Source organism: Polypterus senegalus, chromosome 7 (genome assembly GCF_016835505.1).
Source record: "Polypterus senegalus isolate Bchr_013 chromosome 7, ASM1683550v1, whole genome shotgun sequence".
NCBI lineage: Eukaryota > Metazoa > Chordata > Cladistia > Polypteriformes > Polypteridae > Polypterus > Polypterus senegalus.
Window position 1 is genome coordinate 175,102,877 of NC_053160.1, and position 13,200 is coordinate 175,116,076.

At 42.0% G+C, this 13,200-nt stretch overlaps 1 protein-coding gene across 1 annotated transcript in view; it reads left to right on the forward strand.

Annotated features, from left to right (window-relative positions):
- The first annotated feature begins 3,180 nt into the window (after nt 1–3,180).
- Nucleotides 3,181–13,200, forward strand: part of march1 (membrane-associated ring finger (C3HC4) 1) — a 493,069-nt gene continuing 483,049 nt past the window's right edge. The window contains exon 1 of the mRNA XM_039757996.1: nt 3,181–3,502. The gene's annotated coding sequence lies outside the window, so the exon portion shown is untranslated. The remainder of the gene's footprint in view (nt 3,503–13,200) is intronic.

A 13,200-nucleotide genomic window follows, 5' to 3' on the forward strand; every position in this document is an offset into this window, starting at 1 on the left:
GGACTACAGAGTACTAAAGGGATTGGCACCCTTGTTACTGGAGACGCTGGTGCGGGGTTAGGCTTCTTCTCTCCTGCACAGCTCCTTAGAGGCAACCATAACGTTTTTAGGAGCAAATATTGTAGTTTATTTAAAAAAACTGCGTACCCCCAGTCTAAAAAATGAGAAAAGCAAAGGATGAAAAAGAAAAAGAATGAACTCCCACACACAACACTCAGCAGCACTCATGGTCATGTTTTCTGTGCCATTTTCAGTCATGAGGAGAGGCCATTTCTGCTGCCCTATGCAGACTGCATGCTGATCACAGACCAGGCCGGACCAGAGACTTGCTCAATTCTCACTCATGCAGGTTCACGCTGTACAACATCCACAAGATCAGACCGTATCTGACAGAGTACGCAGCACAACTCCTGGTTCAGGGTCTGGTCTTGTCATGTCTGGAGTAATGCAACTCACTTCTGCCACAAGTACCTTCATGTGCCACCACAGATGGTCCATAAAGCTGCAACCCACTAAGATACTTGAATGACACTCCTCTCTTCAGGTCGCTACATTGGCTCCCAGAAGCAACATGCTTTAAGTTAAAATCTTTGATGATGGACTACACAGTAGTCAAGGGGTTGGCACCTGAGTATATGTAACACTGGTGGGGGGCTACACTTCTTCTCCCCTGCACAGCTCCTTAGTAGCAACTGAAACATTTTTAGGAGCAAACATTACAGTTTAATTAATTGGAGAACGCTAGCCGAAAAAAATGGTGGCCCTGCCCATATAAAACTGGGAATAGCTACAGATTAGGAAGAAATAGGATTGACTCCCACACACAACACTCAGCAGCACTCATAGTCATGTTTTCTGTGCCATTTTCAGTCATGAGGAGAGGCCATTTCTGCTACCCTATGCAGACTGCATGCTGATCACAGACCAGACCGGACCAGAGACTTGCTCAATTCTCATTCATGCAGGTTCACGCTGTACAACATCCTCAAGATCAGACCGTATCTGACAGAGTATGCAGCACAACTCCTGGTCCAGGCTTTGGTCTTATCACATCTGAACCACTGCAACTCACTTCTGCCAGGAGTACCTGCATGTGCCATCAAACCACCACAGATTGTCCAAAAAGGGAGGAGAGAAAAAACAAAAAAAAAAACTCCAGACGGCTGGAGAAAAAAAATAAAATCTGCAGGGGTTCCGAGGCCACGAGAACGCCCAGCTCCTTCTAGGCATTCTACCTAACATAAATGACCTCAATCAGTCCTCATTGTATTCAGGGTTCTCATGGAAGAACTTGATGATGATGGTCATTTGGACCTCTAGCCTTCGATCCATCAATAGAGGGACATCACAGTGCTTTGATCAGGTGGTGGTGACACAGATCGCTACCACAGAAAACCGGAAAAAGAACAGAAGAGAAAGCAGAGGTTAGTACAGATTATGGAGCCATCATGAATGATAATGATAATTAATTGAATATACTGAGCATCAGGATTAAACTAAGATAAAGCTATGAGAAAGCCATGTTAAAGTAATGGATTTTTAGCAGCTTTTTAAAGTGCTCCACCGTATCAGTCTGGCGAATTTCTATCGGTCAGCTATTCCAGATTTTAGGTGCATAACAGCAGAAGGCCGCCTCACCACTTCTTTTAAATTTAGCTTTTGGAATTATAAGCAGACACTCATTTGAAGATCTAAGGCTACTATATGGAGTGTAAGGTAACAGACATTCTGAAATATAGGATGGAGCGAGAAGCTCAGATGCCCAGAAGGAGGAGTGCTTTGCAGCCAGAGCGACCTGCTGGACGACCTCCTCTCTGACAGACCCTAAAATCTGCGGCTACAGTCAAATCTATTTTGTTTCATATTGAGCCTAATGGCAAGAAGCATAACACTAAGTGGTAATCTTTCTGTTAGACAATTCAGTGAATTAAATGGGACGACCCAGTTGGTGACCCAACTGTTACCTTTGCGTGACATCATTCCTGCACCCGCCCACACTCCCTATGAGCACCTTTGGAGCAACTCCAAATATTTATAAACACTATAAAGTACAACAAAACATAATCTGGATTAATAGATCTGAATAACTCTTTACAATTTAAATGACATTAAACTTGAGGAAGTCAAACAAATTATAATAAACCCAACCAAAAATGAAAACATCTAATAATGAATACCGGCCCCCTTGTCTGTATTCCTGACACTGACCCCCAGAAAGTACTCCATGGTTAGTTCACTACGTTCTGATATTCCATCTTCACTGTCATCAACAACATTATTACCCTGCACAAACTAGAGAACCTGTGTAAAATGTTCCAGTGTTTTAATGTTTGAATCCCACACCTTGCTGTTGTCTTTGTGTTCTCTGCATGTTCTCCCAGAGTTTCTATTGGGTTTTCTCTGTGTTCTCCAATTTCCAATCTCATAAATGCATCATAGTAGTTGACAAATCTTAACTGGTCCAGGTGGGTACACATGAACGTGCCTTGAGATGGACCAGCACGCTATGGTGGACTCTTGCCAAGAATCTAGATCCTGCAGTTAAAGGAAGGATTTCTAACTTGCCCTCGAAGCTGCATGGGTAGACTTCAGCACTAAGTGACCTTAAAATAGATTGTGTGGGTTCATTAAATGAATGAATGCTTTTGATATTTTTCTGAAAGTGCCATATCTTATAGTTTGTTGGAGAGCAAAGTACAGAGTGATACCACAGCTATGAAAAGTGCTGTGTATATATACTGTGTATATATATATATATATATATATATATATATATATATATATATATATATAGCACATTCTCTATTATATAGTGCCTTATCTATCTATCTATCTATCTATCTATCTAATATATAGCAACTTATGTATTATATAGTGCCTTATCTATCTATCTATCTATCTATCTATCTATCTATCTATCTATCTATCTATCTATCTATCTAATGATTGAGTATTTAACCAGAAATATAACAAGTATACTTTATGCAAGTAGCGGAGTTTACTAAAAGTGATAAGACTCTTAGTGATTCGCTTCACTTGTCAAAGCTCCAGTATTTCAAATATGTTGACAGACGTGCCGTTTTTATTTATCATAATTTTGTGTAACTCGGACGTTCAATAAATCTCGCGTGTGCACGCGCGCTTGCGCTCGGCCCTCCTGCTGTGACATCCTCCTTGCGATTGGTCTCACTCCTTCTGTGACACACTCGAACACACATAAAGATCTGATGGGTCAAGAAGGGAAAATAGTATTTTATCAACGCCTCTGCAATTGATTAATCCAGTCTTTGAGCATGGCAGACAACTCTGTATGACATCATGTGAACATAACATAGACAGGACACTAGTAAAGCGCTGCTGGGAGAGGAGATGCTCTATTGTACAGCGGGCTTGAAAGGAAGGAGCGCGTGTGTGGCGCTGATTATTTTGGTATCAGACTCGGAAGCATGTGGAGAAGCAGGGACGCGTCTGATTAGCATGCCATTGCGTTCTGGCGACTACAGTAAGTAAAACTGGATGTAAACATTCCATACTAGCTTGATATTATTAGCATGCTTTGTGCGGAATGCTTCGGCTAACTGACTTGGATGCTGGCTGCAAAGATTTCGTACTTTTTGTTAGAATGGCTTTTGCGAAGAACGTGAGATTCGTGCGGTCGGTATAAATGAAAGTAACATATTATTATGATTATGGTTATAATTGTGATGATGATTATTATTATCTCAAATGAGCTTTCAGAATTCTTAATTATTTTCCTATACGTGCACGCCGCTACGCCTTTCTTGTCTCCTCTCCTCTCTTCTCGGGGTGAGCGCATTGATTTTGGTACCCAAGGATGCGCCCGGCATTTGCATTTTCATCAGTCTGAAAGTCTGCACGCGGGGATAAAGTGTGTGAGTCAAGTCCTGGAGGGCGAACTCGCTGATCTCGAAATGTCCGCGCGTGTGTGTGTGTTTTGTGTGTCTCTCTCCCTCTGTCCCCTTTTTTTTCCTCCAATACGTAATAACTGAAGGGCAGATGCACTTGGAGATTAAAGGTGCGCAGTATTCGCTCCTAACCTGCCTACAACGTCTCGAGATGCGCTGAAGATTCCGTAGAGTGAACCTTACAGACTAAGCTTTCGTTCTATTCATTACGACATTTTCATTGTGCGTGTGTGTGTGTGTGTGTGTGTGTGTGTGTGTGTTGTTTTAAACTCCACAAACACTGGTGGAAAATGCCTGCGTTTGGGGTTTTCTGAATCTTAAAAATTGAGTGGTTGCGCTTTTGCCGCTAATGTGTTTACTGCTAATAGGACGGGACTGTGGAAACAGGAATACAATTTAATTATGGAGTAATGTGATGACTAATGGTGTAGCACGGTAATCTGAATAAACACGTCTGGATCATATGGTATATCTCAAAAAGCAGAAGCAGCGAGTGCATCTTAGAGTGTTTTTGCATTTGTGTCTCTGCTGCTGTTATTTGGTCATCCTGTTCAAATGGGATCGAGCAGCTTTAGCTCTGGTGGATGGCAGTTAGCGCACGTTTAACGGTAAAGGGATTCAAGAACGACAAGCCATACTTGACTGATGAACCGTTTAACCTCAGTGGGTGCTCATAGATTTCATTATTCTGAGAAGGAGGGTAAGAGCGCCCATTTATGATTCAGTTTTGTTGTGCCAGCCAAAATAAAAAAAAAAAAAGCTTTTATAAAATTAAAATATATCAAAATGACTTACTACATGACATCTTGGAGACTGCAGGCTGAATTCACTGCTGTGTATTTCGCATATACACTTACAATTTCGCTGAAAGGCTGTCAAAGTAAGCATTATATATTCTAATACTTGCTATTGTGGTTAATTTTATTTATTTATACAGCATGGTGCTCAAGAAGGTGCAGTGGGTGGTGTTGATGCCTCAGAGCACTTGGACTCCGCATGGGGTCCCTTTGGTTTGACATATTCTGCTTATGATCTTTGTGGACTTCATACTCGTACTAGAAAGAGACTCCTTTAGCTGACACCAAACTCGCTTCAAGGGGAGTAAATGTAGGCCTGTCTGTGACAATGTCTGCCATGGACAGGCTTGGATTGACTGTGTCCTGCATTACTTTTAAAGGTCTCAGCTTCTCATTATACTGCAGTAAAAGTCACAGCACTACATGAGAGTTAAAGTTACCAGAGTGTTTCTTCTTACCTTTAGAATCTGTTACTCAAGACTAGAGATGAGCGCACCCCACTGAATTTGCTTCACCTCAAGTTCGGTGAAATTGTGGAAATGTTCAGGAACTTCTATCTATTATATAGTGCCTTATCTATTATATACTGCCATATAATGTATACCTATTGTGGACAGTAGAGGGTGCTTCAGCTCCCCGAATCCAACACAACAGACACAGGGCACAAGTTAAAAGCACAAAAGAGCCTTTTAATTGCATGGGAAACTCTTCACATCAGCGTTTCCCACAATCATAGCCACAAGTACAACACAGCATAGCATTTCTTTCTGTCTCTTGGCCTTTTGCCTCCTCTGCTTCTCCCAGCAAGCTTTGTCCACCTCTCACCCAACTCTGACTCACCTCTGCGAGGCCAGAAGTCCTCTTATATTGGCCAACCTACGTGGTCTGGTAAGGTGGAAACCCCATACCATACGGCTACTCAGTCTTTGCAGCACCCCCTGGTGGCACCCATGGTATCCAACAGGGCTGAGGTAAAGAATTCCAAGTCTCATAATACCCTGAGGGAATCCAGGTGCACTGCTATAACTAACGGAGGGTGCCATCTAGCATTTTGGGGGAGGCAGTGACCTAAAAAAGCTCCCTTAACTGCATCCTTCCTTCCTTCGGGTATCCTAGCTGGGTTAGGTTAAAGGAGGAGGTAATTAAAACAAAACTGAGTGCCATCATAAACAATGCTGCACATCCTCTCACTTTCAGACAACAAAGTCATTCAACAGAAGTGTGTCAAGAAATGCTAAGGGGAGGGTGGGGTCCTTTATACTAACAGCAACAACACATATGTATAATGTCTCGCTGAGGTTGTGACAACCAAGTCAGAACTTTTCACTCTTTTCATTTTTTTGCTTTGTAGTCATTCCAGCTTGTGTTTAGACCAAAGTGTGTGTTTATTTATGTACTTCACTAATAATGTATTTATTTATTGATTTTTTTAAAGAGCTTCTGTAACAAGCCAAATCTATCTATCTATCTATCTATCTATCTATCTATCTATCTATCTATCTATCTATCTATTATATAGTGCCTTTCATATCTATCTATCTATCTATCTATCTATCTATCTATCTATCTATCTATCTATCTATCTATCTATCTATCTATTGTGGCAGTAGGGGGCGCTAGTGCTCCCTTGAACCCTCAGGTATAACTCCAGACACCAGGTAAAAGTCCAAGACTTTTTATTTTCTTTCACAGTGCACCAAGCACCCTCCACACAACTCATATATTAAATACAATAAACAATAACAATACTCTTTTAAACCCTCCTCCTCGCCCAGACACTTTGCTCCTCTACCTCCCAGCTCAGCTCAGTGTCTGGACTGAGGCACGTCCTTTTATAGCCCCTGACCCGGAGGTGTTCCTTTCCCAGCAGTCCACAGTTCCTTATTCCTTCCGGGTCAGGGCAATTAGTCTTTTACTTCACCCCGGGAGCACGCCATTCCTTCCCGTCATGTGACCGTGACGTACTCCCAGGTCATAAGGCACAACAGAGCCCACAAGTCCCCCCACAGTGACTCCTGGTGGTCCCCAAGGTATCCAGCAGGGCTGTGTATAAACACTACAGAGTCCATAAGGCCCTGCTGGACCTCGGGGCACGATCCTGCTGTCGGGAGAGCTCCTCCTGGCGGTCTGGAGGTGAGGACCGGCATGGGAAGCCGGCAGTCCTCCACACTATCTATCTATCTATCTATCTATCTATCTATCTATCTATCTATCTATCTATCTACCTATCTATCTATCTATCTATCTATCTATACTAATAAAAGGCAAAGCCCTCACTCACTCCAACTTCCCGTGTAGGTAGAAGGCTGAAATTTGGCAGGCTCATTCCTTACAGCTTACTTACAAAAGTTAAGCAGGTTTCATTTCGAAATTCTACACGTAACGGTCATAACGGTCGATAACGGTCGGTAACGTCCGCCATGTTGAACTTTCTTATTTATGGCCCATTTTCACAGAATTGGGTAGGCGGCTTCCCTTCGCTAACCGAAACCGATGTCCGTACTTATTTCGATGGTATGACGCCACTGTCGGCCACCATATTGAACTTTCCAACGTCACTAATTCTCCAACTTCACATGTAGGTAGAAGGCTGACCCCATCTTCACAAAATTTGGTAGGTGGCTTTCCTGCACTAACCAAAACCGATGTACGTACTTATTTCGGTGGTATGATGCCACTGTCGGCCGCCATATTGAAGTTTCCAATGTCACTAATTCTCCAACTTCCCGTGCATTTCAAAATTCTACGCATTACGGTCATAATGGTCGACAACGTACGCCATGTTGAACTTTCTTATTTATGGTCCCATCTTCACGAAATTTGGTAGGTGGCTTCCCTGCGCTAACCGAAACCAATGTACTTACTTATTTCGATGGCATGATGCCACTGTTGGCCGCCATATTGAACTTTTCAATGGTCTTTGTTACTTATGGTCCCATCTTCAGGAAATTTGGTAAGCGGGTTCCCAACGCTAACTGAATCCTACTTCCGTACATATATACGTCCATAGCCTGCAGCTCGGTCACCATGTGAGGCGGCGTTGGGTCCCTCATCCAAACGCCTCCCACGTTGTTGGCTGCCTGCCTATATAAGGCCGTCCGTCGCTCCAGTCTCTACATTCCCTTCCTTGCTTCACCACGGATTTCACGTCTCCCTGCTGATAACTACAGCCTTTTTATTTAATCCATGGCTTCTCCGCTGTTTTATTGTTCGTTTATTACGATTATAGTAATTGTGTAGGTATTTTAGACTTTCTTTACATTGTTCAAGTATCCATTTCCTTTATCATTCCAACCCCCATTACCACGTCTATCGAGATGATCATATTGCACGGCCATATCAGGCTCACTCTTGATATCCGGAGGAACATTGTGTCTTATGTATTGAATGACTGGGACAGGTTCAAGGTGTGGACTGATGACGGTACAGGAGATAATTATACTACACAAGAGCACTAGAAGAGTGAAATGCTTAAGCCCTTCACCTATGGTTCTGCATGTGAGTTGATGGCTGCTGCTGAATTGTTCAGTTGTCGCTTTCAAGTGTACCGAAATGGCCAAATATTTTACACCTTTCAACAACCGCCAATGCCTCTTAAACATCTTAGATTCACAGGTGATGATTTCAGTAGTGGACAGTTTGATGTTTATGAATGTTTAAACTCTCAAAAGCTGGATGTGAAGTTATCGATGAAACTGGTTGTATACTTAAAACGCTTGATAAATGGCGAATGTCACTTCAACACAAGTCCTACAAATACTGTCGTAATTGAAACAAACCATGAAACTCAAACCGATTATGACAGCAGCAATCCAAGCTGTGAGATTTGAGACAAGATTACTGTTCACATGGCCAACCGTACGTTGCATGCTCAAGAGTAAGCTCAGCGCACAGCTTGGTCATGTTACAACCGGAGGGCCGAACTCACAATGTGGTATACAAAGAGATCTTTAAGAAATAATTATTGGTATATTTTCCCTCAGTTTAAAAAGGTTTAATTTTCTTCTTAATAAAAATTTTTAGGCAGTACTTCGCCGCTGCGAAGCGCGGGTATTTTGCTAGTCTATTATATAGTGCCTTTCATATCTATCTATTTATCTATTATATAATGTCTTTTCTATCTATCTATCTATCTATCTATCTATCTATCTATCTATCTATCTATCTATCTATCTATCTATCTATCTATCTGTCTCCATGTAAAAAGCATTGAAGTCAACAGGAAAGGAGAACCTGAACTATTTTTGAGTGGATTGTAATGGTGCAATGGTCACTTAAGTGCCCTTAATAGCCAGGATCGTGTCTTCCAGCCTGATTATCATGGCCAAGTATGTGGCTTGAGCTGTGAGGCAGCTGTGCATCACCATCCCTTCTTGTGGTCAAATTTTTAGAGTTAAATATCAGAACAGTGACATCTCTTGCAGACAGTGGCACCATGAATGCACAGACGTTTGTCCCCCACAGATTTAATAGTAGGTACTCGGCTCTGTCGAAACAGAAAGTACAGTTTTATTGTTTTTTTTTTCTCTGATGCTTTTGTTCGTTCACTGCCACTGCTACCAAATAAGTGCAACACTAAAGCACATGGATTTTTCACTCTTCGCTGTTTGCATCAACTGCACAGCACTTTGGGTAACACTATTAAAGAGGTAGGTTCACGTAGTATGCATAGATATGCAACGCTAAAGCTTGTGAATTTTTCACTCTTCACTGCCTCTTCAATGTTAGCATCAACTCCACAGCATTCTGGGTCCCACTGTTAAAGAGGTTCACTTGTGTATTACACACCAGTCCCATATAAGCCCATACAAAACAACATTACCTTTAAGGCACAAATACACCTGCCACATCTCCAATTCCCTTCTGTGTGTGCACATTTTGTGTTCCATCCAACATGCAGCCCTTAGATGTCACGCTGGCCTCACAAAGAATCATGGGGCACTGGAAAAAAAAAAGCGTGTCTAAGCCATGTTCATGATAAATTTCAATCACAATATTCAGCGAAGAAGGTCGCAGGCGCTGCGGGGAACACTACTGAAGACCAAATGCACTACATGATATAATCTTTGCATTTTAATTCACTTGTATTTTACTGAATCAATGGGAGCTCCATTCATCCACCTGTCCCTCCTTCCATTTTCTATGCAATTTTTTTAGGAACTTGTTTTTGTCCCAGTGAGATTTGCCTTATACAGTATGCTCCTGCAGTGGACCTCTAACTACATGCCTGAAACAACTCCACTGAATCGTCTCCATCCAGAGAAACAGCAGTTCCACTTCAACACCCTTCCTCACCTTTTCATGAGGAGTGAGCCCACTAATCCTGTTATGTAACCTCATTATGGCTGCTTGCACTCACAATCTCATTCTTTCAGACACTACACTCTTAAAAAATATGGGATCTTTACTATAACTTTACTGTCTTCTGTGGCTCTTCATAGGACCATTGCTTGATAAAGAACCATTTCATTCAACCTCAACCCTCAACACTGATTCATTGGTCAGTCTGAAGATCACCTGTTCTCCCAGAACTGATTCGCTGGTTAGTGAGATCATCTGCTTTAGTGTCAGCACTTATTTCCATGTCAATATGATGATTATCTCTACCCTCAACACTGATTTCTTGGTCAATCTATTAAAAATCTTTAACTTCAACACTGATTCATTGTTCAGTCTGATGATCTGCTTTGTCCTGAACACTGGTTCATTGGTCAACCTGATGATTATTTCTACTCTTAACTCTGATTTATCGGTAATTCTGATGATCAGTTTTAACCTTAGCACAAATTTGTTGGTCTGTCTGATGACTATTTCTACTCTCAGCTCTGATTTATTGGTCAATCAGATTATATACTTTACCTTTCGCACGGATTCATTGGTCTGTCTGATGATCTGCTTTGTCCTGAACGCTGGTTCATTGGTCAACCTGATGATTATTTCTACTCTCGGTTGTGATTCATTGCTCAATCTGATGATCTGCTTTACTCTTGGCACTGATTTATTGCTTAACCTTATGATTACCTCTATCCTCAACACTGATTCAATGGTCAATCTGATCACCAGCTTTATCCTCAGCACTGACTCATTTGTAAATTTAATTGGTAACCATTACTGTCAGTACTGATTTACTGATCAATCTGATGATTGCCTCTACCCTCAGCACTGATTCTTTGGTCAATTTCATGATCATCTGTAACCTCGGTGTAAACAAGGCACGGAAGTTGCTGATTTCCTCCATTTGGGATGGCTATTCCTTACCATAGAACAAGTCATTCTGTACAGTGGAGGACCATGAAGTTAATTCTCATCTCTGCTGCATTATACCTAATATATATATATATTTATATATACTGCTCAAAAGAATTAAAGGAACACTTTTTAATCAGAGTATAGCATAAAGTCAATGAAACTTATGGGATATTAATCTGGTCAGTTAAGTAGCAGAGGGGGTTGTTAATCAGTTTCAGCTGCTGTGGTGTTAATGAAATTAACAACAGATGCACTAGAGGGGCAACAATGAGATGACCCCCAAAACAGGAATGGTTTAACAGGTGGAGGCCACTGACATTTTCCCTCCTCATCTTTTCTGACTGTTTCTTCACTAGTTTTGCATTTGGCTACAGTCAGTGTCACTACTGGTAGCATGAGGCGATACCTGGACCCTACAGAGGTTGCACAGGTAGTCCAACTTCTCCAGGATGGCACATCAATACGTGTCATTGCCAGAAGGTTTGCTGTGTCTCCCTGCACAGTCTCAAGGGCATGGAGGAGATTCTAGGAGACAAGCAGTTACTCTAGGAGAGCTGGAGAGGGCCATAGAAGGTCCATAACCCATCAGCAGGACCAGTATCTGCTCCTTTGGGCAAGGAGGAACAGGATGAGCACTGCCAGAGCCCTACAAAATGACCTCCAGCAGGCCACTGGTGTGAATGTCTCTGACCAAACAACCAGAAAGACTTCATGAGGGTGACCCAAGGGCCCCATGTCCTCTAATGGGCCCTGAGCTCACTGCCCAGCAGCATGCAGCTCGATTGGCATTCGCCATAGAATACCAGAATTGGCAGATGCACCACTGGTGCCCTGTGCTTTTACAGATGAGAGCAGGTTCACCCTGAGCACGTGACAGAAGTGAAAGGGTCTGGAGAAGCCATGGAGAACATTATGCTGCCTGTAACATCATTCAGCATGAGCAGTTTGGTGGTGGGTTAATGATTGTCTGGGGAGGCATATCCATGGAGGGTCACACAGACCGCTTCAGGCTTGACAAAGGCACCTTGGCTGCCATTAGGTATCAGGATGAAATCCTTGGACCCATTGTCAGACCCTATGCTGGTACAGTGGCTCCTGGTGCACGACAATTCCTGGCCTCATGTGGTGAGAGTATGCAGGCAGTTCCTGGAGGATGAAGGAATTGATACCATTGACTGGCCACCACACTTTCCTGACCTAAATCCAATAGAACACCTCTGGGACATTATGTTTTGGTCCATCCAATGCCACCAGGTTGCACCTCAGACTGTCCAGGAGCTCAGTGATGCCCTGGTCCAGATCTGGGAGGAGACCCCCCACAACACCATCTGTCATCTCATTAGAAGCATGCACCGATGTTGTCAGGCATGTATACAAGAACACAGGGGCCATACAAAGTGCTGCGTACAATTTTGAGTTGCTGCAATTAAATTTTGGCAAAATGGACTAGCCTGCCACATCATTTTTCACTCTGATTTTTGGGGCGTCTTTGAATTCAGGGCTCTGTAGGTTGATCATTTTCATTTCCATCAAACGATGTGGCATCCTTTCATTCCTAACACATTACCCAGTCTATATCAGTATAGATATCCAGGAGGATTTCTTTTTACCATTGAGATCTGATGTGTTTTCAAAGTGTTCCTTTAATTTTCTTGAGCAGTTTATATATATATATATATATATATATATATATATATGTAAGTATGTATGTACTGTATGTAGGTATGTATACATATATTACAATATATGTGCTACCAATAATTAAAGCTTTCATTCTGCGTGCCCCTTCACTTCATTTGGTCATGGAATAAATAAAACATCCATTCATCCATTTTCCAAACCCAGTTATCCTGATAAGGACATGAAGAAAGTGGATCCTATCCCAGCAAACATTAAGGCAGGACTAATCCCTGCATGGTGTGCCAGTCTCTGGTAGGGTAAGAATAAAACAGTTACCATCATAGAACATACTGGAACAGCTGTAATTCTAGAATACATACTTATTGTTATGTTTCAATAAGGCTGAGCTCCCTGACTTATGTTTATTTTCATTTCTTTTGTACTTTTTGTTATATCTGATGCATTTTGTATGTGTTTTCATTAATTATGTAAAATCTGTTAATATTCTTCTGTGTATTTATTATTTAGTTTCTTTGTATTTTGTGCATGGAACCCCAATAGGTGGGACCATCCTGACGTCCCTGGTAAAGGACCGTCCTCAGCCGGTA